We start from the raw sequence: 23,371 nt of genomic DNA, 5'->3' as shown, positions 1-23,371 counted from the left end.
CATTCTTTTGTAGGGATTATTGAAAGTCAGATTGCGTTGCGCTAACAAAATATTGTGTGTCAGTTTAAGCACAGTCATTTGTAATTGTTCAAAAAGGGACGTTTCAATACCAGCGTGACATTTTTTGGACTAAAAAATTCGGTCGTTTTTCTTTCTGGATCACGTAACGCAGTGGGCTGGAGACGGTGGAACAACGTGAAATTAACGGTTTCCCTTCGGTTACTAGGAATGGAATTTTTTATATTATTAAAAACGAAATCTAATTAAGAATGGTAGAAACGAAGAATGAGAAGTTCTTACAACTGGTGACATAATGCAAAGAAATATTTTTTTCAGTCAAAACAGTTTCACGTACCCTTCATAGGCAATATATACATGAAGTTCAGTTATTCAGTGGTAATCCGCTACTAACAGGTCTCTTGGGTCAAATAGTTACGGAAGCGTGTGCAGGATACATGGTCTAAACTATTTTTATAGACAGCTAGTGGTTCCAGAAGACAGATTTTCAAATTTTTTGTCCGATACTAAAGCGGGAACATTCAGCAGTAAAATATATATGTACAGGTAAACGCTAAGACAGTTACCACAGCTTACGGAGATGCGGACGCTACACTCATGTGAAAATTGTTAGAACATTATAGCTCTGGACTTGAAACACGTTTGTCTCACAAATTTCTAAGCAGCTTGCAAAAACCAATGAGATACCGCATCGCCTTTATACTCACAATCGGAAGTTACCTTTTTACGTGGAACCGGATAGACGTTTCAGGGCACTGGAACACAATGTGATCTGGTGTATCGACGTACTGACATTCTAGCGCCTGAAACTCTGTGGCCGATTTTATGCTGGTAGGGTATAGACCACATGCCATTATGAAATGTATTATGCCTCTACTTATGTTGATGTACTGTAGCGTCTTTCAGCCGCGAGATTCTAGCAACAATTTCTTTAATAGGAAGACCAGTGTCGTTTTCTTTGCCAATTACTAGTTCTTCAGGCTTTTAACTGAATATTGCCCGCAGTGATCTCCTCACTTTCTTAATGTGCCCTTTCTTCAAAAAATAGCATGCAGTTCTCTCAGCTGACGATTACACTGACAAGATACGTCTAAAAATTAGTGCCTCCATCGATGACGTCCTGCGTGCTCCCGTTAATCTTAAAAGCACACCAACCGCAGGGCCCACGCCCTTTTTACAAATCCAGCAACAACAGTAAAGGGTGTCGTGCTACTGGTCGTAATGGAATTTGCGACCAGTTCTCAAAAACAAGAGGGTGGTAGGGGATAATAGGTACCTGCACTGTTTGCTAGTGATACGCTTGCAAAATGGTTCGCTGTAGTGTGTGCCTACTGTAGAGTGATTTGCATGCATTGTGTTAGTGAACGGTCTACTAGTGACACGTGTGTTAGTGTCAACGTATTCTAATGAATTACCGTCGATATTTGAACTATGGTCTCCAGCAACACGGAAACTTACTAGTACAAAGCTTGTACCACGCCGACGCATAGGAACCACTGTGAAGGCAAGGGCGTCCCGCAAAAGTTGCCATCAGCGACGCATTTCTGATGTATCACGCATCACTTCACCTTATGTTAATGTCATTGTTTCCCCGTTACTCTACCTCACAGTGTCTAGTGCAGAACTGAACTGTGTAGGCTTCCAGCTGAGTGCTGACTGACAGGCAATATCACCGACATTTGATATGTAAGTAAAAACTAACGAAGTGGGCTATTTCCCACGGCATAATACCAGCGTTCCAACTCTAATGCCTTAGGATAGTAACATTAACCCGTACAATCCGCACAAGCATGAGATAAATATATGCTTACAAATTCTAAGGCAACAATCTAGTCGATGTTTATAAGTCTCCATTGTTGGTTACTTTGAGGATAAAAGCCCACGTCGATGCGGACATCTGCCGGTATAACTGCAGACATCGGCAGTAACAATTCCTTTGTGGTTATCGCAGGTCTGAAAAACAGATATGCTTATTTCATTCAAGTTTGACTATGGATTCACAATAAAATAGGTCATTACTTTACTTTCATACATGTTTTGGTTACCTCTTCTAACTGAAGTCTTAGAAAATGAGTGGAGTGTCTAGTATAATACAAAAAATATATATGTATATATCTCTTTATACTTATTTTTTAAATATATTTTTATAAGTTGTATGTAATGTGGTATGACGATGGTAATTGAACTAGGTCTTGTACTCACGGAGATTTCTTTATCGATTTTGGTGCAGGTTGGAGAGAGAGAGAGCAGATTTTGTGAACTGCGTTGCGTCTCTTCTCGTTTGTGTCCAGGAGGAATAGTGATTGATTATGCGAAGGTGGTTTGAAGCTGACATTTAACCCGGATTGCCTTCACGCAATCTGATTTTTCGATACAAATGCCTAAGGGACCTAACTGAATATTGAAAGGGAAATGGATTTCATTATAACACATCAGTCTATTCTGAAATAATCCATACCACAAAGTATGAATAAATATCCATGGAATATAAGACTTACATTTTGCAGTTCTTACGCACATTCTGTGCTACGACAATGTCCTTTCTTGTATGTCCAATATTTTCTCAAAATTTATTCTCCTTGCGTGTGCTTTAATATTTCATAGCGTTGCACTGTTTATCGAAGCGCTTGTTCGAAAATTTACTTTACTGGTACACAAATATTATATAAAAATTGTAACGCTGCTGCACTGCACTTCTTAACACGCCAGTATCGAAACAGTAAAAGGTTACCAAGTCTCTACAACTATTCATAACAAAAGACAAAATTTTTGTGATTCATGAGTTTCGTATCTTATTAGGATCGAGCGTTGCGGCAATTATTTGCGTATCTGCGCTCGGAGGGTCATAGTGTTTATTTGAAGCACTTAATGCTGGACTGGCTTCTTTGTGGAGATTCTTTTCCTAACATTTGCGTTGTGATGCGTAACATTTTACCAAGTACAGCTCCTTGGCTGTTCTTCTCTTTTATGAAAAATATTTTACATACCGAACATCCGACCGTCCGGAATGGCCGAGCGATTCTAGGCGCTTCAGTCTAGAGCCGCGCTGCTGCTACGGTCGCAGGTTCGAATCCTGCCTCGGGCATGGATGTGTGTGTTGTCCTTAGGTTAGTTAGGTTTAAGTAGTTCTAAGTTCTAGGGGACTGATGACCTCAGATGTTAAGCCCCATAGACCTCAGAGCCATTTTTGAACGAACATCCGAACCACAATAATATTACAACTGCTCATTTTACTTGTAATCTGCACCATCAGATAATTAAATCTTAGACGAATAAAGGAACCAGTCAGTTTGTTGCTGTTGCGGTCTTCAGTGCAGGAACTGGTTTGATGCAACTCTCCATACTACTCTATCCTGCGCAAGCTCCTTCATCTCCCAGTACCTACTGCAACCTACATCCTTCTGAAGCTGCTTTGTGTATTCATCTCTTGGTCACCCTCTACGATTTTTACCCTCCATGCTCTCCTCCAGTACTAAATTGGTGATCCCGTGATGCCTCAGAACATGTCCTACCAACCGATACCTTCTCTAGTCAAGTTGTGCCACAGGCTTCTCTTCTCGCCAATTCTATTCAATACCTCCCCATAGTTATGTGATCTACCCATCTAATCTTCAGCATTCTTTTGTAGCCTCACATTTCGAAAGCTTCTATTCTCTTCTTGTCTAAACTATTTATCTATTTATCGTCCACTCCATACAATTAGTTTCAGAAACGACTTCCTCACACTTAAATCTATACGCGATGTTAACAAACTTCTCTTCTTCAGAAATGCTTTCCTTGCCATTGCCAGTCTACATTTTATATCCTCTCTACTTCGACCATCATCAGTTATTTTGTTCCCTAAATAGCAGAACTCATTTACTACTTTAAGTGTGTCATTTTCTAATCTAATTCCCTCAGCATCACCTGATTTAACTCGACTACATTGCATTATCCTCGTTACGCTTTTGTTGCTGTTCATCTGATATCCTCCTTTCAAGACACTCTTCATTCCGTTCAACTGCTCTTCCAGGTCTTTTGCTGTCTCTGACAGAATTAAAATATATAGACGAATCTCAATAGTTTTATTTCTTTTCCATGGATTTTAACTCCTACTCCGAATTTTCCTTTTGTTTAATTCACTGCTTGCTCAATATACAGAGTGAATAAAATTTGGGATAGGCTACAACCCTGTCTCACTCCCTTCCCAACCACTGCTTCCGCTTCATGCCCTTCGACTCTTATAACTGCCATCTGGTTTCTGTACAAATTGTAAACAGCCTTTTGCTCCCTGTATTTTACCCCTGCCACACTTAGAATTTGAAAGAGTGTAGTCCAGTCAATATAATCAAACGCTTTCTCTAAGTCTACAAATGCTAGAAACGTAGGTTTGCCTTTCCTTAATCTGTCTTCGAAGATAAGTCGTAGGGTCAGTATTGCCTCGCGTGTTCCAACATTTCTACGGAATCCGAACTGATTTTCCCCGAGTTCGGCTTCTACCAGTTTTTCCATTCGTCTGTAAAGAATTCGTGTTAGTATTTTGCAGCCGTGACTTATTGAACTGATAGTTCGGTAATTTTCACATCTGTCAACACCTGCTTTCTTTGGGATTAGAATTACTATATTCTTCTTGAAGTCTGAGGGCATTTCACCTGTCTCATACATCTTTCTCACCAGAAAGTAGAGTTTTGTCAGGGCTGGCTCTCCCAAGGCTATCAGTAGTTCTAATGGAATGTTGTCTGCTCCCGGCGCCTTGTTTCGACTCAGGTCTTTCAGTGCTCTGTCAAATTCTTCATGCAGTATCATATCACCCATTTCATCTTCATCCCCCTCCATTTCCATAACATTGTCCTCAAGTACATCGCCCTTGTATAGATCCTCTATATACTCCTTCCACCTTTCTGCTTTCCCTTCTTTGCTTAGAACTGGGTTTCCATCTGAGCTCTTGATATTCATACAAGTGTTTCTCTTCTCTCCAAATGTCTCTTTAATTTTCCTGTAGGGAGTATCTCTATTACTCCTAGTGATATACGCCTCTACATCCTTACATTTGTCCTCTAGCCATCGCTGCTTGGCCATTTTGCATTTCATATCTATCTCATTTTTCAGACGTTTGTTTTCCAGTCTGCCTGCTTCATTTACTGCATTTTTATATATTATCCTTTTATCAATTAAATTCAATGTATCTTCTGTTACACAACGATTTCTGCCAGCCCTCGCCTTTTGCCTACTTGATCCTCTGCTGTCTTCACTATTTCATCTCTCAAAGCTACCCATTCTTCTTCTACTGTATTTCTTTCCCCCATTCTTGTCAATCGTTCACTAATGCTTGCCTGAAACTCGCTACAACCTCTGGTTCTGTCAGTTCATCCAGGTCCCATCTCCTTAAATTCCCACTTTTTTGCAGTTTCTTCAGTTTTAATCTACAGTTCATAATCAATAGATTGTGGTCGGTGTCCAGATCTGCCCCTGGAAATGTTCAAAAATGGTTGAAATGTTTCTGAGCACTATGGGACTTAATATCTGAGATCATCAGTCCCCTAGAACTTAGAACTACCTAACCCTAACTAACCTAAGGACATCACACACATCAATCTCTTCGTCATCTGCGGAGCTAGTTGGCATATAAACCTGTACTACTGTCGTAGGCGTGGGCATCATATCTATCTTGGTCACAATAATGCCTTCACTGTGCTGTTTGTAGTAGCTTATCCGCCTATTTTTTATTCATCATTAAAGCTCCTCCTGCACTACCCTATTTGATTTTGTATTTAGAACCCTGTATTCAAGTGACCTGAAGTCTTGTTCCTCTTGCCACCGACTTAAGCAATTCCCACTGTATCTAACTTTAACCTATCAATTTTCCTTTTTAAATTTTCTAACCTACCTGCCCGATTAAGGGATCTGACATTCCACGATCCGATCCGTAGAACGCCAGTTTTCGTTCACCGGATAACGACTTCCTCCTGAGTAGTCCCCGTCCGGAGATCCGAATGGGGGACTATTTTGTTTCCGGAATATTTTACCTAAGAGGATGCCATCATCATATAACCATAGAGTAACGCTGTATGCCCTCGGGAAAAATTACGGCTGTAGTTTCCCCTTGCTTTCAGACGTTCGCAGTACCAGCGCAGCAAGGCCGTTTTGGCTGGTGTTACAAGGCCAGATCAATCATTAATCCAGACTGTTGCCCCCGCAACTACTGAAAAGGCTGCTGCCCCTCTTCAGGAACCACATGTTTGTCTGGCCTCTCAACAGATACCCCTCCATTGTGGTTGCATCTACGGTACGGCTACCTGTATCGCTGAGGCACGCAAGCCTGCCCACCAACGGCAAGGTCCACGGTTCGTTGGAGTGAGGCGGGGGCAGTAAGTTTATATTTAAAAAAAAAATGTATTTTCCATATAGCATCAACGTTTTACTTAGAAGTGTTTAATAATCCTTGACTTGCAATTATGAGAAATAATTTTAAAAAAATATGTTATCCATTATAAGCTAAATCAGCAAGAAATGTTAGAATTCATCCACCATTCAGGACAGTTCACCTTAAATTCCAACATGCATGTAATTCCAGTTTTAACAGTCATCTGGAAATAGAATAAGCTTTGCTCTAGAATTTTGTATCACGAAGACATGCTTTCAGAAACGTAAATTGAATGAAACCATTCTCAGAATTATGTTCTTTTGAGGGACATAACAAGTCGAGGAGAAGGGGAGTGAGAAACTTTCGATCAGGTCATAGAGCGGCGCAGGCCCGAAATGTTTAAGGAACCAAGTTTTTTACTATTTACGTTAAGTGCATGTTCTGGTCTCTTAAGAATATACGATCAAAAGGTTTTTGTCGGTAAATTATTCTGTATACCTGAAAATTACGTTTCAGTGGAAGCACCCATGCGCTCACTCTACCCATTCTCGGCGCTTGGGTCGTTTGCGACTCCGATCCATATCTCTTTCTCCGTAAAGCTATCGAAACATTCTAGGTCGAAGAAAATGGCGATATAGAGTTTGTACTTGGTCACCAGATGTCTCAAGTAGGCTACATGCTTTCACAAAGTGAGGCAAGAAAAGCGTTTACGGTTACACTTTACCACGGAAGTTCAATGAATGACAGTCCGCCCCACGATTACTGTTCTGAACGTTGGTGTTGCGAGATGAACGGGGCACTGGATACTTCTGATCGTAAGTCACCATTGGGGAATGACGTTATTGAAGCTATTGCTGATGTATCTAAACATCTGACTGACGACAGTTTGATGGAGAGGTGCCGCGGAGCATATGCACAGAACAACAATGAAACACTGCATTAATTTGGACTTCTTCTCCCAAACACTTGTTTTCGAGTGTAAAAGTGGTCCAAATTGCTAACAATAGGGCGTTTTTCACTTTTAGTTATGAATTCCGTAACATGAAAATAGTGGGAGCCGTTATCGGCACCACGGTTTGCTCATACGACACGAAAACTAAATACTTAGGGATTACGATTACAAATAACCTAAATTGGAAAGCTCACATAGATAATGTTGTGGGTAGAGCAAACTAAAGACCGCGATTCATTGGCAGAACACCTAGAAGGTGCAACAGGTCTATTAAAGAGACTGCTTACACCACACTCGTCCGCCCTATTCTGGAGTATTGCTATGTGGTGTGGGATCCGCATCAGGTGGGACTGACGGATAACATCGAAAAAGTACAGAGAAGGGCAGCTCGTTTTGTATTATCGCGAAATAGGGGAGATAGTGTCACAGACATGATACGTGAATTGGAGTGGTAATCATTAAAACAAAGGCGTTTTTCGTGGCGACGACATCTTCTCGTGAAATTTCAATCACCAGTTTTCTCCTCCGATTGCGAAAACGTTCTGTTGGCACTCACCTACGTAGGGACAAATGATCATCACGATAAAATAAGAGAAATCAGGGCTCGCACAGAAAAAATTAAGTGCTCGTGTTTCACGCGTGCCGTTCGAGAGTGGAACGGTAGAGAGACAGCTTGAAGGTGGTTCATTGAACCCTCTGCCATGCACTTTATTGTGAATAGCAGAGTAATCACGTAGATGTAGCTGTAGATGTAGAAAAGGAACGAGTGACAGGCCTAGCAATCGGGCCGGCGTTCGTTCGAGAGCAGGCTAGAATTGGGTCTAGACGGTCTCGCGCTATAAAAAAATTAGATCTTCGAAGAAAGGAAGGCTTACTGCAGATCCCAGTAATAGTAGATTGACGGTACATCGAAAAATTTTTAAGTTGTATACACAAAAATTTAAATCAGATCTTCAAGTGCGTATTTCTCGAAACAACATGTTTTAAACTTTTTCGCATCATTCACAAAAAAATTCTTGGTTAAATTGGATTCCGTTTTGGATTTAATAAAATGGACACTTTCAGTTTTCGCGTGAACCTCACAAACGATATATTTTTCAAAATGTTTGTTATTTATTTACATTTAAAGGCACCAAAATAGCTAGATTTTTAGTACCTATGCTTTCAAGTGGCCGTCACTTTGAAGTGCAATTCAGGAATTTTGATTTTCGAGGTTCACGCCATACAGAATTCTGGTAATGTGCAAATGTTTAATTCTGATGGCAGACCTATTCTTCACCATCAATCGTGCGAACCATTTAGTTGAGCAATCCACTCAGAGGCATTATGCCAGCCATTTTCTGATGGATAGGCGCATGAATTTACCGGCCAAAAATTATTTGCATAATATTGAAGATATATACTTGTGTTTTTAATGAATATTTGTACGAAGAAACAATTTTTTGCCTAAAAAAAGGTTGAGAATGAGTATACATTAAGGCTCCGGGACCGGAAAACCCCCTTAACTACGTGGGCCCTTTTACATCGTTTCAACATTTCGAATATTCTACGTTAACTGATGCACAAGACTTACTTATTGGTACATTAGTTTTAGAATTTTACATTATTATTGTAGAAGTTGGAAGATTCACTACTCAGGAATTTACGCCACTCGAAAAAATAAATATACGTACCCTAGAAAAGGTTCGCAACTCCGGGAAAGTTATGATGACTGTTCGCTATGGTTTCACGAGCCCGTTACTCATTGACTTTCTGCAACAGGGCACCGCATCTAATATGCAACCTATTGTAAACCGTTTGCGGTCAAACAACGAAAATTAGCGTAAGGACAGACATTCGCTACACACTTTACCACAAAACATGGCGTTAGGTAGATTGCAGCCTTTCATACGTTAAACAGGGGTTCTATTCTTCAGTTGCTTAGAAATGCGCCGTACTGGGACTGATGCAAGTTCACACATCTTCTGAAGTAACATGCGAGAGAGAATAAAAAGACACTGCCTTCTTAGTTAGCACTAGTTCACACAAATAAGGCATGAATCACACAATAGATATCGCCTGACGTTTTTGAGGATAAAAGCTACAGTACCAGCATCAGCATAACATTTTCAAGCCTCCTATCCGCATCCGCAAGTCCCATATCTGTGGATATTAAAAGTTTATAAATCACTTAACCCGTTTAGTACGCCAGAGCTCTGAAGGATATCTGTGGATGCCTCGTGTAAGGAAGAGAAATGCTGCCCTCACGTTTCCGACTTTGATAAATGTCGGATTGTAGCCTATCGCGATTGCGGTTTATCTGATCAAAACATTGCTGTTCGAGTTGGTCGAGATACAATGAGTGTTAGCAGAATATGGAATCTGTGGGTTCAGGAGGGTAATACGGAACGCCGTGCTGGATCCCAACGGCTTAGTATCAGCAGCAATCGAGATGACAGGCATGTTATCCGCATGGCTGTAACGGATCGTGCAACAACGCCTCGATCCCTGAGTCAACAGTTGGGAACGTTTGCGAGACAACAACCATCTGCACGAATAGTTCGACGACATTTGCAGCAGCATGGACTATCAGCTCGGGGACCATGGCTGCGGTTACCCTTGACGCTGCATCACAGACAGGAGCGCCTGCGATGGTGTACTCAACGACGAACCTGGGAGCACGAATGGCAAAACGTCATTTTTTCGGATGAATCCAGGTTCTGTTTACAGCATCATGATGGTCGCATCCGTGTTTGGCGACATCACGGTGAACGCACGTTGGAAGCGTGTATTCGTGATCGCCATACTGGCGTATCACCTGGCGTGATGGTATGGGGTGCCATTGGTTACACGTCTCGGACACCTCTTGTTTGCATTGACGGCACTTTGAACAGTGGATGCTACATTTCAAATGTGTTGCGACCCATGGCTCTACCCTTCATTCGATCCCTGCGAAACCCTACATTTCAGCAGGATAATGCACGACCGCCTGTTGCCGGTTCTGTGCGGGCCTTTCTGGATACAGAAAATGTTCGACTGCTGCCCTGGCCAGCACATTCTCCAGATCTCTCACCAACTGAAACTGGCTCATCACAATGCACCAGTCACTACTCTTGATGAACTGTGCTATCGTGTTGAAGCTGCATGGGCAGCGGTACCTGTACACGCCATCCAAGCTCTGTTTGACTCAATGCCCAGGCGTATCAAGGCCGTTATTACGGCCAGAGGTGGTTGTTCTGGGTACTGATTTCTCAGGATCTATACACCCAAATTGCGTGAAAATGTAATCACATGTCAGTTTTAGTATAATATATTTGTCAAATGAATACCCGATTATCATCTGCATTTCTTCTTGGTGTAGCAATTTTAATGGCCAGTAGTGTACTTAAGAGTCTTCGAGCCACTCACAGTTCTGGGAACTTGTTCCGTATGCTCGGACGTTTGTTAATAACCTGGAATGGAGCACTGTGGCAAACTCTTTATGGGAATCTGGAAATGCTGAATCTGCCTTTCTCCCTCCATCACCACCGAAGAAAGTTTCCCGTGCTGTACCAAGCTTCATTGACTTACACAAGAAATAAAATGTTCTATTGTTGTAGGAGTTTTTGAAATGTGGTGCTATAGAAGAATGCAGAAGATTAAATCGGTAGACTGAATAATTAATAAGGATGTATTTGACAGAGTGAAACTGTGGCACAACTTGACTAAAAGGAGGGATATGTCACTAGGGCCATCCTGAGTATCAGAAATAGTCAGTCTGCTAACGGAAAGGGGCGGGGAGCAAAGACTGTGGGGAACGATCAAGGGATTAATACTGTATGAGTATGTCGCTTCAGTTGATGCTTAACTTCTAAATGTAATGACTGCAGTGTGTACGTCCAAATTTATTTAAGAGTAATATTCAGAGACTCACTTATTTTATACCGTACACTATTTGCGCCGTCCGCAGCTCGTGATCTAGTGGCTAGCGTTGCTGCCTCTGGATAACGGGGTCCCGAGTTCGATTCCCGGCCGGGTTGGGGATTTTCTCTGCCCGCGGACTGGTTGTTTGTGTTGACCTCATCATTTGATCCTCATCATCATTCGTTACAATGGCTAGATTGGATTGTGACAAGAATTGAACTGCGTATAAAATTTGGACTTTGTACGGGCGCTGATGACCGCGCAGTTCAGTGCCCCACAAACCAAACATCAGCATCACTACTTGCACCGTTTATGAAAAAAGCTGGAGCCAGAACGTACAGCGAAATGTCCAAACGCTGGGCAGTGTCCTAAAAGAACATTCATGTCGCTTACTGTCGACTTCCGGTAATTGCGTAAGAGACAGGTGTTAATGCAGAAAAAACGGTAATAATTTACTCGTAGAAATAAGACAGCTGTTGGTAGAACGGAACAGTATGTGTGTGTAACCTTTACGTAAAAAGCAAGAAGAATGGCATGTCGTTATCTTTAGCTCCTGCGAATACAAACACGGCATCCACCCTTCCCACGACCCTTTGCATTCCTACTAACATATCGGCGTTCTCTCCAGAATAGGTGATAATGGTGACTTAAAACACAATAGTTATTGCTATCGACCGTACGTGATGCAAGGAGATGAAAATCGAGTATGCGTAATAAACGTGTTTTCGGTAGTAAACACTGCTCTTCATTCACATTCTTGCATTCAGATCTGGACTTGATTATGGTTACGCCGTGGAATTATTAACTATGTACAAAGCGTCTTCAAACAATCATTTTATTTAACACCTTATTTTACTAGCGACCCACCCAACTTCGCACGGATAGCACTAAGCATCTACGGCTGGACTATTCGTTTATAATATGTGTAGATACACACAAACCTTCCTCGTGAATCAGTCTGTCTATTATTGAAACCCGTATCAACATACCTAGATTAGTTTTTGAGATTAATCTTCACACACAGACCGAGAAATCCGGCGGGGACTGTAATTTTTAATATGTGTAGATTCTGCTCTGGCTTCGCAGCTGTCTGGAGATGCGGCATATATTACAGTAGAGTCTCGATAGTTCGAGGCGAACGGGACAGGGACAATTTAGAACTATCGAAAACTCGGACTATCGATATTTACGTGGGAGAAAGAAATATAGCGATGATGGAAAGAATTCAGGCCTCAGAATGCGAACTCCACTCACACTGTTTGTGTAGGCTTTTACATTGGCGGAAATACGGTTTTAACTTACGTCTGATAAAATTTTACTTCGTGAAATAATGGTGGAGGGTTTTTTGTTTGGCTAAGGTGCAACGTTTCTGCGCGGCTATATCACTCTGCTGTCTGAAGAGGAGGGTGTCGGTTGGTGTCGCCTCAGGCTGCCGCACGTACCTCGTAGCGGTCTCAGGAGCAGCGTAGCCATCGTCGGTAAGTTGCGTCATCGGTACAGTAACGTCCCTATCATCCTCATCACTCTCATACTTCGCTGGGTTTTTCTGTAATATCAGGATATTCGTCTGAACTTAACCTTTCAGTTCTTTCCTGATTTTCTCCTTTTCACAACCTGGAAACCTTCTGATTAAATCGCCGGCCGCTTTGACCGAGCGGTTCTAGGCGCTTCAGTCTGGAACCGCGAGGCCGCAACGGTCACTGGTTCGAATCCTGCCTCGGTCATGGATGTGTGTGATGTCCTTAGGTTGGTTAGGTTTAAGTAGTTCTAAGTTTTAGGGGACTGATGACCTCAGATGTTAAGTCCCATAGTGCTCAGAGCCATTTTTTTTATGATTAAATCAAACAACGTGTTATGGCCATCAACGTCAAAATCTTCCGTTCTGTCTTAGGCCTACTTTTCTGTAGAATTCCTCTCCTTGGCTTAGAAACTGAGTCTGTCTTTATTTCGCTCCAAGACTTACTGATCCAGTGCAAAACGCCCTTCACAGTCACTTTATTTAAAGCTCTTACAACGCTTTCATTGTCTTCCGAACACAAGACTGGCTGCAGCAGTCGCCGACATTCATTGGCTGAATAAAACTGGTAACGTTTGGTGGGAGAAACAAGACACAGATCCCATTGCACTGCAGTACTTCTACACTTGGTTGTGAGGACGCATTATCCACTATCAAAATAATTTTGCGTGGCAATTCCGTTTTTAAAAAAATACTTTATCACTCCAGTATAAGTCCGTTCAAAAACCAGTTCTTAACGATTTCTTGATTCGTCCAACCACTGTTTTGATGCGTGTAGATAACCAGACGAAATGACCAGGTGACATTCTTGAATGTTGTTGGCAGACTTCCCAGTCACAACCTGTTTCAATTTGTGATTTCCAATTGCATTTGAAGCTGCCATACCTATGAGCCGCTCTTTACTTTTTGAGCCCAGTAGCACTTTCTTCTTCACTACAAAAAAGCGTTTTTGAAGTTTAAACCAATTGCGTCGCAGTTGAAAATTTGATCATTAGGTAAATTTTCTTCAGTTATGGTCATTTCAAACTTAAAAATAAATTTCGAAACAGGCCCAGGGTCACCAGAAGGTCTTTCTCCGCATGCACATAGTCTCCGCACTCCATACCGTTTCTTCAACTCCTCAAGCCAGCCCACACTATCGGCGAAACTGTAATGTACCTCCTGCAGCTGGTTTCTAAAAACAAGGCTTTCTCCTACAAGATTAGGCCAGAGAACGGAACCTCCTTGTGTCTTTGTTGCGTGAACCGCACAAACAATGTCTCACTTTTTTTCAAACTCCTGCTTCTTTAAGGTTTTTGGGTTAAGAGATTCTTCAGAGCATTTCTTTAAAGAAAACTGTTCTAACTGAAGACGGTGTCTTCACCAGTCACCAACAGTAACTTCGCCGACACCGTATTCAACGGTATTTTTTGTTGTTTCTCCTTCGTCAAGTCGTTTCAGTGTTTCTAACTTCACATTCGAAGTCACAAATTTCCCTTTGTTTGTTGAAACACTCATCTTTAGAAGTGTGCAAAGAAAGAAAGCAACAAAAACAAATGGAGCGTAAAACTCTACTATCCGTTAATGACAAACCTAAAACACCACACCAAAAAAAATGCTTTTGTAAATAATTAAAAACTGAGAGAATCTTTGCTTGGTGTCATTGACACGGTCGCAACTAAGGCGATTGTTTGGTTCGACAGATGCTGTGCAGTGATGAGAGCTGCGACATGGTGAGCTACACAGGAGGCGATATTCCGAGTCTCGATATTTCGAGTTTCCCGTAAATCCGAGCCTTGGAAAAGAAAGGCTACAGTAGACTTTCTTTTCCAAGGCTCGGATTTACGGGAAACTCGAAATGTCGAGACTCGGAATATCGCCTCCTGTGTAGCTCACCATGTCGCAGCTCTCATCACTGCCACGATAAAAATTACGCACAAAAATCTTCGTCGTGAATAATTATTAGTAATATCGAATAACGCGACTTTTAAGCAAAATCTAACTTCTACGCGTCTCAGAGCTCTAATGCAATGTCTGCAAGTATTGTAAACAGTTTTCTGTTTTATGATGCATGTAAAAACTGTCTTACGCGTTTCATTGTATATACAGTTTCGTACTTGTGACAAGTTTGGTATAAATTTTTGACTTACTCCACATCTTTTGGGACAATTTCTATTGGGAAATTTACAATTTCCATCATTAGGAAACACATGAGTGTATCACTTTTTTTGTAAATACATGAATATTCAAAGATCTGTGACTGACTCCCGAACTACAAGGACTTACATACATTGAGAATAAAAAATAACGCATTGAGAATGGCTAGCTACTAGCCGAAATCTGGATTTGCATAATAAAATCTAAAAAGGACGACTGATTGCTTCACTGCATAATTTATAAATCCTCGGGAACAGGACACTTCATTCCTGCGCATTGAATGTATGGGATGCCAATATAGGGCGTGGGTCCATCCACACTACCAAAAGGTCGTCTCAAGCGAAGCGAGACCATATGGTCCCGATCCAGGATCGCTTTTCATCTATCGTGACACATTCATACAGTTCCAGATTCACCGTTCCTGATGGTATTTTGCTTATATCATTTCATCTTATTTCATTTTATTTACTGCAGTCATTTCAACTCAACGAATGTAATTCAGTTGCCTGCCTCTCATAGTTTTATCACACTTCCAAATACAATGAAGAGTCAAAGAAAGTGGTACACCTGCATGACGTCGCGTAGGGGCCCAGCGAGCACACAGAAGTGCCGCAACACGACGTAACATGTACTCGGCTAATGTCTGAAGTAGAGCTGGAGGGAACTGACATCATGAATCCTGCAGGGCTGTCCACAAATCCGTAACAGTACGAATGGGTGGAGATCTCTTCTAAATAGCACTTTACAAGGCATCCTAGATATACTCAATAATGTTCATGTCTGGGGATCTGGTGACCAGCGGAAGTGTTTAAATTCAGAATATTGTTCCTGGAGCCACTCTGTAGCAATTCTGGACGTGTGGGGCGTCGCATTGACGTCCCGGAATTGCCCAAGTCCGTCGAAATGCTCAATGGACGTGAATGGATTCAGATGATCAGACATTATGCTTACATACGACTCACCGCCAGAGTCGTATTTAGACGTATCAAGGGTCCCACATCACTCCCATTGCTTACACTCCACACCATTACAGAGCCTCCATCAGCCTAAACAGTCCTCTGCTGACATGTAAGGTCCATTGATTCCCGAGGTTGTCTGCATACACGTACATATCAATCCGCTCGATACAATTTGAAACGAGACTCGTTCGACCAGGCAACATGTTTCCAGTCATCAGCGGTCCAATGTCAGTGTCGACGAGCCCAGTCGAGGAGTAAAACTTCGTGACACGCAGTCATCAAGGGTACAAGAGTGGGCCTTCTTCTACGAAAGCCCATATCGATGATGTTTCGTTGAATGGTTCGCACGCTGACGACTGTTGATGGCCCAGCATTGAAATCTGTAACAATTTGGAAAGGGTCGCACTTCTGTCACCCTGAACGATTCTCTTCAGTCATCGTTGACCCCATTCTTGCACGATCTTTTTCCGGTCGCAGCGATGTCGGAGATTTGATGTTTTACTGGAGTCCTGATATTCATTGTACACTCGTGAAATGGTCGTACTGGAAAATCCCCACTTCATCGCTACCTCGGAGATGCTGTGTCCCATCTCTCGTGCTTCGACTGTAACACCACGTTCAAACTCACTTAAATCTTGATACCCTGCCATTGTAGCAGCAGTAACCGATCTAACAACTGCGCCAGACTCTTGTCGTCTTATACAGGGGTTGCCGACCGCTTCACCATATTTTACCTGTTTACATACCTCTGTATTTGAATATGCATGACTGTACCAGATTATTTGGCTATTCATAGTAATATAATTAGGTAGTACTTCCGAGCTTATGTTCAGACTTATTATCATCAGTCCGTAAATGAAATAAGTTCCATTACAGTGTTTGATGAACAGGACAATCACTCTTGTTTTTTTTATGGTCTCCAGTCCGAGGACTGGTTTGATCCAGATCTCCATACTAGTGGGCTCAGATACTGAAATCAGGGAGAATTTATGACTCTCAAGACTCCACAAGATTAGGTGATGCGTTCAAGTTGCTATAGTTGTTTTCATTATGTATGTTGTTTGCTCTAATGAAATGCCAGTCGGGGTACAGTCACCATCACAGGACAATGTAATATGATTTATATCGGCTTTACAGAGAATTCTACAGATTTTGGCTATCTTTCAGTCTCCGTAGTTGTTTCTGTTCGCCATACGTTACGTCCTTTCAAAATTAAACTGTTTTTAGGTTTTACAGCCACACTCGTAGCGCTTCCATGGTCGTAAATTAAATAATCTTAGATATCCATGAGTGAAAACGAAGTATTTCGATAAAGCTTGTACTACAAGGTGCGTTGACACCGTTGTAAGAAGTAACAAAACAATATGGATTACAAATTATACCGAATAACTAGGATTTTCGTCGATCTTAAGACGTACGATGCTGAACACAGCACAGTTTACTGCTACAGTTCTACATATCGAGCTCTTGTGCTTCGGACTCCAGTGAACAGTTAAACTGCGTTCCTGAAGGCGCTGTTTTAAGAGTTACGTTTTGAAACATACGTTATCATACTCGTGGTTAGGTATCGTGTTCAGTATTCCTTATTCGTGAAAGATTTTGAATTTTCAAATGATCTCCCAGACTTGCATCAATAACGTCCTAGCTCTGAATGGAAATTTGCCGTCATCTTAGTGCTTTCAACATTCCAGAAACTGAAGCGGCACCGTCTTGGGTCTTATAGAGACAGTGATATTACTGGGCCTGGTCTTTGATCAGAAACATGCGTTGTCACGCACCAAGGTACGAATATTTATTGACAATCTCCGCTGTGGAAGACAAAGATACTTGTTTGTAGAATAACTAGCTTCCTGAAGGAAATCAATGTAAATCACATTTGCGTACTGATATGTTACTTTGAGATAGCACAAATATATTCTGAAAGAGAGTGACAGGATAACATGCCTCGCCCAAAACGTTACTGCATCAGTAAATTTTCGTAACAAAATCACATGCGCATGTATAAAAAGTGTTTGCATAGTGAGTTCACCTTTCCGTAAATACTACTTCCAGAATAGATAGAAGCAGTCACCATCACAGGACAATGTAATATGATTTATATCGGCTTTACAGAGAATTCTACAGATTTTGGCTATCTTTTAGTCTGCATGCATGTATAAAAAGTGTTTGCGTAGGGAGTTCACCTTTCCGTAAATACTACTTCCAGAATAGATAGAAGCAGTTAGAGGTATCAGACGCTGTTGAACAATAATTGGAGCGTGCTCGTACGCCGTGTTTGCTTTGTTGTGTCAACGCGGTGAACACTGTCACGAATTATGAACACGAACGAGTAAAACAGCCGTATTTTGTGACCGTAATCTCTCTAAACATACGTACATCCATAAATAAATAGGTCTCACAGAATGTCGTGAAAATCTACTTGTGAGACATCACAAAATGTCATGATAATGTGCTTAAAAATTAAACATGCAAGCGTCGGTATTTGGTGTACCCAGGACAAAACATTTCGTGATCGACCACGATCCCAACATCAGCGCCCATGAAGGCGGAAACGTCGTCGTCTACTGAAATCCAGCACTACACCAGTGACTCAATATATCGTCATCTACTTCAACAGAAATAGAAGAGTAACAAACTGAAACTCGATACAAAGACAGCAGAGCATATGCACTATCTTTTCGGAGATACCTGCATGAACACAAAATGAGATGCAGCGCTCACCAATCCATTTATGAAGTTTAATAAATGTTTGTCCAGACTGTATATATTTTATTAATTTCTTGACTCGTTTCTGAAGCTATCCAACTTCAAAAGGACAGAAAATAGACTGATACAGCCGGCCGGTGTGGCCGAGCGGTTCTAGGCTCTTCAGTCTGGAACTACGTGACCGCTGCGGTTGCAGGTTCGAATCCTGCCTCGGGCGTGGATGTTTGTGATGTCCTTATGTTAGTTAGGTTTAGGTAGTTCTAAGTTCTAGGGGACTGATGACTTCAGCTGTTAAGTCCCATAGTGCTCAAAGCCATTTTTAAACTGATACAATTCCACCTGCATCCATCTTATTTCACCATAGGGATGCGATGGAACGTAGTCATTTTTCTCTGAAACTGTCAACTTACATATATAAGATGATGACATGCAGATTCCCTTTATCAAGTAGTTGTTCAGTTAGCTAGATCTCTAATGGCAGATCTCGGTTAGTGTCACCAGCAGCTGCTTTCCCCTTCACTGTTTCTTTCTTTACATTTTCTCTGTAATACGGTGGAGGTTTTCAGCGACTGAATGCTTACAAGAGATAAGGATTCGTTTTAGAGGAGTTGGCCATCACAAAAATGTTGACCCTTAGGCAGAGTAGCAGCCTCAGACAGTCAGACTGGCATTCGCGTCCATCCTCATCTCCCCAGCTCGTTCTCCAGGTGGGACACTTGAATTCTTCGCAGAAAGCATTTAGCAAGATAAGAGACCTCTAAGAAGGTGTGACTTGACAGGGACTGTGTGAATTTTCGTTACGACGCCTCGTAATAACTTTAATTGGGCCATCCCTATTAATATTTATTTATACAGTTTGTGTTGCGTGACAGTATCTGTGTCTTAAATTAATTAGCATGATCATTTGGGGTGGTTCTTCACTCTGTTGATCACCAATGTTTGGTCCTGTGCATCGTAGGATATGCACCCAACCACACCGACAATTCCCAGTATGCACGTACATATATATGAACCCAGTAAGGTCCTGCCTTCTGGAAATAACATTATGTTGTGAATTTGTTCGTTGCAATCCCCCTACACATGTCCCTCCTAGAAACAATGCTATCGCATGCGTTTTTGTGTGAGTTTGGGTCACCCTGCAAAGGCATTTGCTAATTTACTCTGATATCATTGCAGTTCGTCTGCTCTTGGCTTCATGATTAAGTAGGGAAGAATGTTGTACCTAAAAGGTGGTGTACCAAGGAAAACACGATCTCTTTTGCTCAGTGCTTCAGTCGACTGACTGATTTTAGGGTCACACAAAGGAATGCCCACTAGAGACCACCATTAGCAGCTTCCGTCATTTTCTAAAGCTTTTCTTGTGTTAGAAATGAGGTTGCGTTTTGTGCAGTATTTGTAAACTTTTCGCGTTCAACACGTTCAGGTGTGTATCAGGTACTAAAGTTGTTTGGAATATATTGTTAATTATTCAGGTTCATAAATTTGCGGTGAGTAAAATGTTATATACTGTTACAGCGAAACTATACTTCATCTGTCGAGCACCATGTTGTAACCTCAAACAGAATAAGGTGTTTTGCCATGGAACATGTGATACTTGCAAATGAACTGGGTTTCTTTAATGACTTAACAGTGTTAGTCTATCTTGAAATTAAAAATCTGTATCAGTTTTCAGTAGCTTCTGTTTCAAAATGTATTCAACTTGCAACTAGTTATTGATAATACATCTACTTAATTTCATTTCATTTACTAATTATTGGGTTGTAGTAAGGTAATGAGGTAACAGGTACATTAAATACAGTATTGAAAAGATTTTCTCGATTTCAACGCTTTCAATAGAGAATTTGTTCCTAGGTACATGACTATATTGTACGTTGGAACATGTTTTCACATGTAAAAAAAGAAAAGAAAATAGTTAAACTTTTGGAGAATTATTTGTAATTTCAGAAAAAGATTGCAGCAGATAAAAAGTGAATGCCATCATTTAAAAACGGAATAAGAAAATTTGTGAAACTTAGGCGAAAGCCTAAAAAGTGTGCTATGGTACAACACTCTCTGCGACTGCTTTCTTTGCAGCCTACCAGGAAATAATAGTGACGTTATTGTCACATATTGTTAAGGGATATTATTTCATTGTTCTGTGACTACTTCGCAGTTATCTAGTAAGTATATTCTAGCATGCAACCCTGTATTTGCCACGGTGGGCGGTATCCCGGTGGAAGCGTCTCTACAGCCTCCTTTGTCAGTAGAAAGACATTCTCTGAACCTCATTAGATCAAGCGGGTCTACAATGAGGGGAACGGCTAGTTTACCGAACGAAGGCAACGACCCAGTCTATGGCTACTGAAACATGGGCTGGTACCTGCACCCTCGACGTCAGTGTATGCCACAGCCGTCGCGTAGCCCCTAGAGAATACTGAGCGTGATATTCTTTTTTTTCTTCGCGACTTCGAAGTTTCAGAAGCTGTGGCACAACCTCAGCAGTGTGGGAGAACCTCTTACGTTTGCTTTAAAAAATTGGGTCAACCAACAGTATTCCGTCACTCTGGACAGAATTCTTCGGGCATACGGTTGACGAATCATGAAGACACTTTCGGCTGAGTGACATCTTCGTGTTAAAGAATGTGCATCTCGTACATAAAAGGAGGGAACTTATATGCACTTTTTCCCGCTTTATCAGGAATGTAGAAACTATTGTCATCCGTTACATTAGCAAAATCATTCCTTATACGTAAAGATTTTAGAGAATAGAGAATTGAGATCTATGACATTGGATTCTGGACATTCTGTTTCGGGCATCGCGGGGACAAAGTTTGGCTACAGGCCAATAGAGAGGGCGTCATCTTCGCCCAACGTTCGGTGCTGGTCGGCGCGCGGTAGCTGTTTAAAGGAATGTACGTAGCGCAATTTCGATAGCGCTATCCAAATTTTGTACAGTTCCTTACTTGCATACTTCGCCACACAGCTTGTGTTGCTTATTTGGTAATATTTATGGCTTCTTGTTGTAGTGTTAACTTTGATTATCCGAACTGTTCAGATAAGCAGATCTTGTTGCATTAACTCCGTACAATCTTCCACAATCTTCTGTACCTCCCACCGTGTTAGTATCATCTTGTGATTTAATTTGAGTTACACAGAATTTTTCCCTCCGTTAATCTAATTATGATTTGTGTCGATCATTCGAGCAAATAAATAACTATTAGTCTCAGTATTGACTTAGATTTCAAAATCCTTTGCCTTACAAGTTGTTATGGTTAGACGACCTTTTAAAATATAACCGTTTGTATTTCCAATTCGTTCATTTCACTTTATCGGCATTTTCCTTGTGCACAGTGGTTGTGATGTAACAAAATAAAAGTGATGTTGTTATTCAGTGAAAAAGTTGGAATTTGAGATTTCGCTTACTGTTTTATCAGTCACAATTGGCGTAAGAATCATGGATTGACCATTGTCATAAAATGTTGCATTATGAAATGTGAATAGTATTTACTTGCAGTTTCGCGTGGCTTAAGCAGTCACAGCTAGCGTGCTATTGATTAAGAAATTGCATTATCGTATTTCTAATTACTTCATGATCGTAGATACGATCATACCCGGTCGTGAAGTTATTGTTATGACAAAACAATTTCCTAAGGGATCAGAAAGTTCTTAAGGGCGCAAAAACAACTGTAACATCACACAAAAGGGAAATTCAATATTAAAGCTGATGCAAGAAGACAATAAAACAGTTCTCTTTTTGTCAATGTAACACGCACATTGGACTGCTGATCTTGGTGTCTGTAATCTTAGCAAAATGTCTAATTAAAATGAAAATAATACTGAGGAGATGATAGGAATGAGCACTGCCAACTAACTCAATATTTCCAGAACATTTATTATAACTAAAACATATGTCGTACCTTATGCTTAGTACTACAATGACACTAGATTTTTATGTCCGTTTGATGTCCATTGAGCGCTCTTTTATATAGCCATTGTCCTCTTGAATCGCTCATGCGTCGTCACGATAAGTTATAACAGTACAAGTGTTTAGCGCTCAAGTCTTCATTTGTTCTCCAGCGAACAAAATAGTGAAAGATCGCATATCTATCCGTATTCTTCTGTTTATTTCCGCCCAAAGACGACGAATTACATTATTTAGGAAATTCCACCATCGCTATGCGACGCCTTATTATACATTCATCATTCTTTATAAACATGTATTTGCCTTCTGGCTGAAAGTCTTAACTATTTGCTGTTTTAATGAAGCCGAAAATAGCGAATATCACATGGCCTACTGCTAGGACAACTTACTTTTCAATTTATCAAAGCAACGAGAATTACTCCCGTTCATATTATATCAGTACGAGTTAGTTTATCCTGATAATCAGAGTCAAGTCAATGAGCACTGCACTCGGTCGTGTTGCATCAGTACACCGCACACATAAATGTCGTTGTGCGAAAGCAACGGGCATTGCACGCGCTCAACGTGCATCACCGGCACAGAAGCTATAACGGCTCGGAGTATGTGTCTAAATGGATGCACACGAAATCAGCTGAACTGCCACAGTTTCTTCAGTGCAGCACTATATGCCAAACTGTGTGTTCTTTCCTCTCCCACTGTTCCATCTAAATCTGTAATCTGTAGTAACCGATAGCTGTACCCCACATACACTACATGGCAACATCTGTAGTTAAATTAACGGATTATATCCAGAAACACTAGTAAGACAAACCAATTCGAATGAATAACACACTCGATATCCCCAAGTTAACTATCTTCATACCGCCAGAATGCAGTCATCTACACGTTATACCCTCCAGAACTAACATATCAAGTAATATATATAACAAACAGAACTCCTCCATCATTAATACATCAT

The sequence above is a fragment of the Schistocerca piceifrons genome, chromosome 2 (genome assembly GCF_021461385.2).
Source record: "Schistocerca piceifrons isolate TAMUIC-IGC-003096 chromosome 2, iqSchPice1.1, whole genome shotgun sequence".
Classification (NCBI taxonomy): domain Eukaryota; kingdom Metazoa; phylum Arthropoda; class Insecta; order Orthoptera; family Acrididae; genus Schistocerca; species Schistocerca piceifrons.
The sequence above is the reverse complement of the archived record's forward strand: the minus strand, read 5'-3'. Positions refer to the sequence as shown.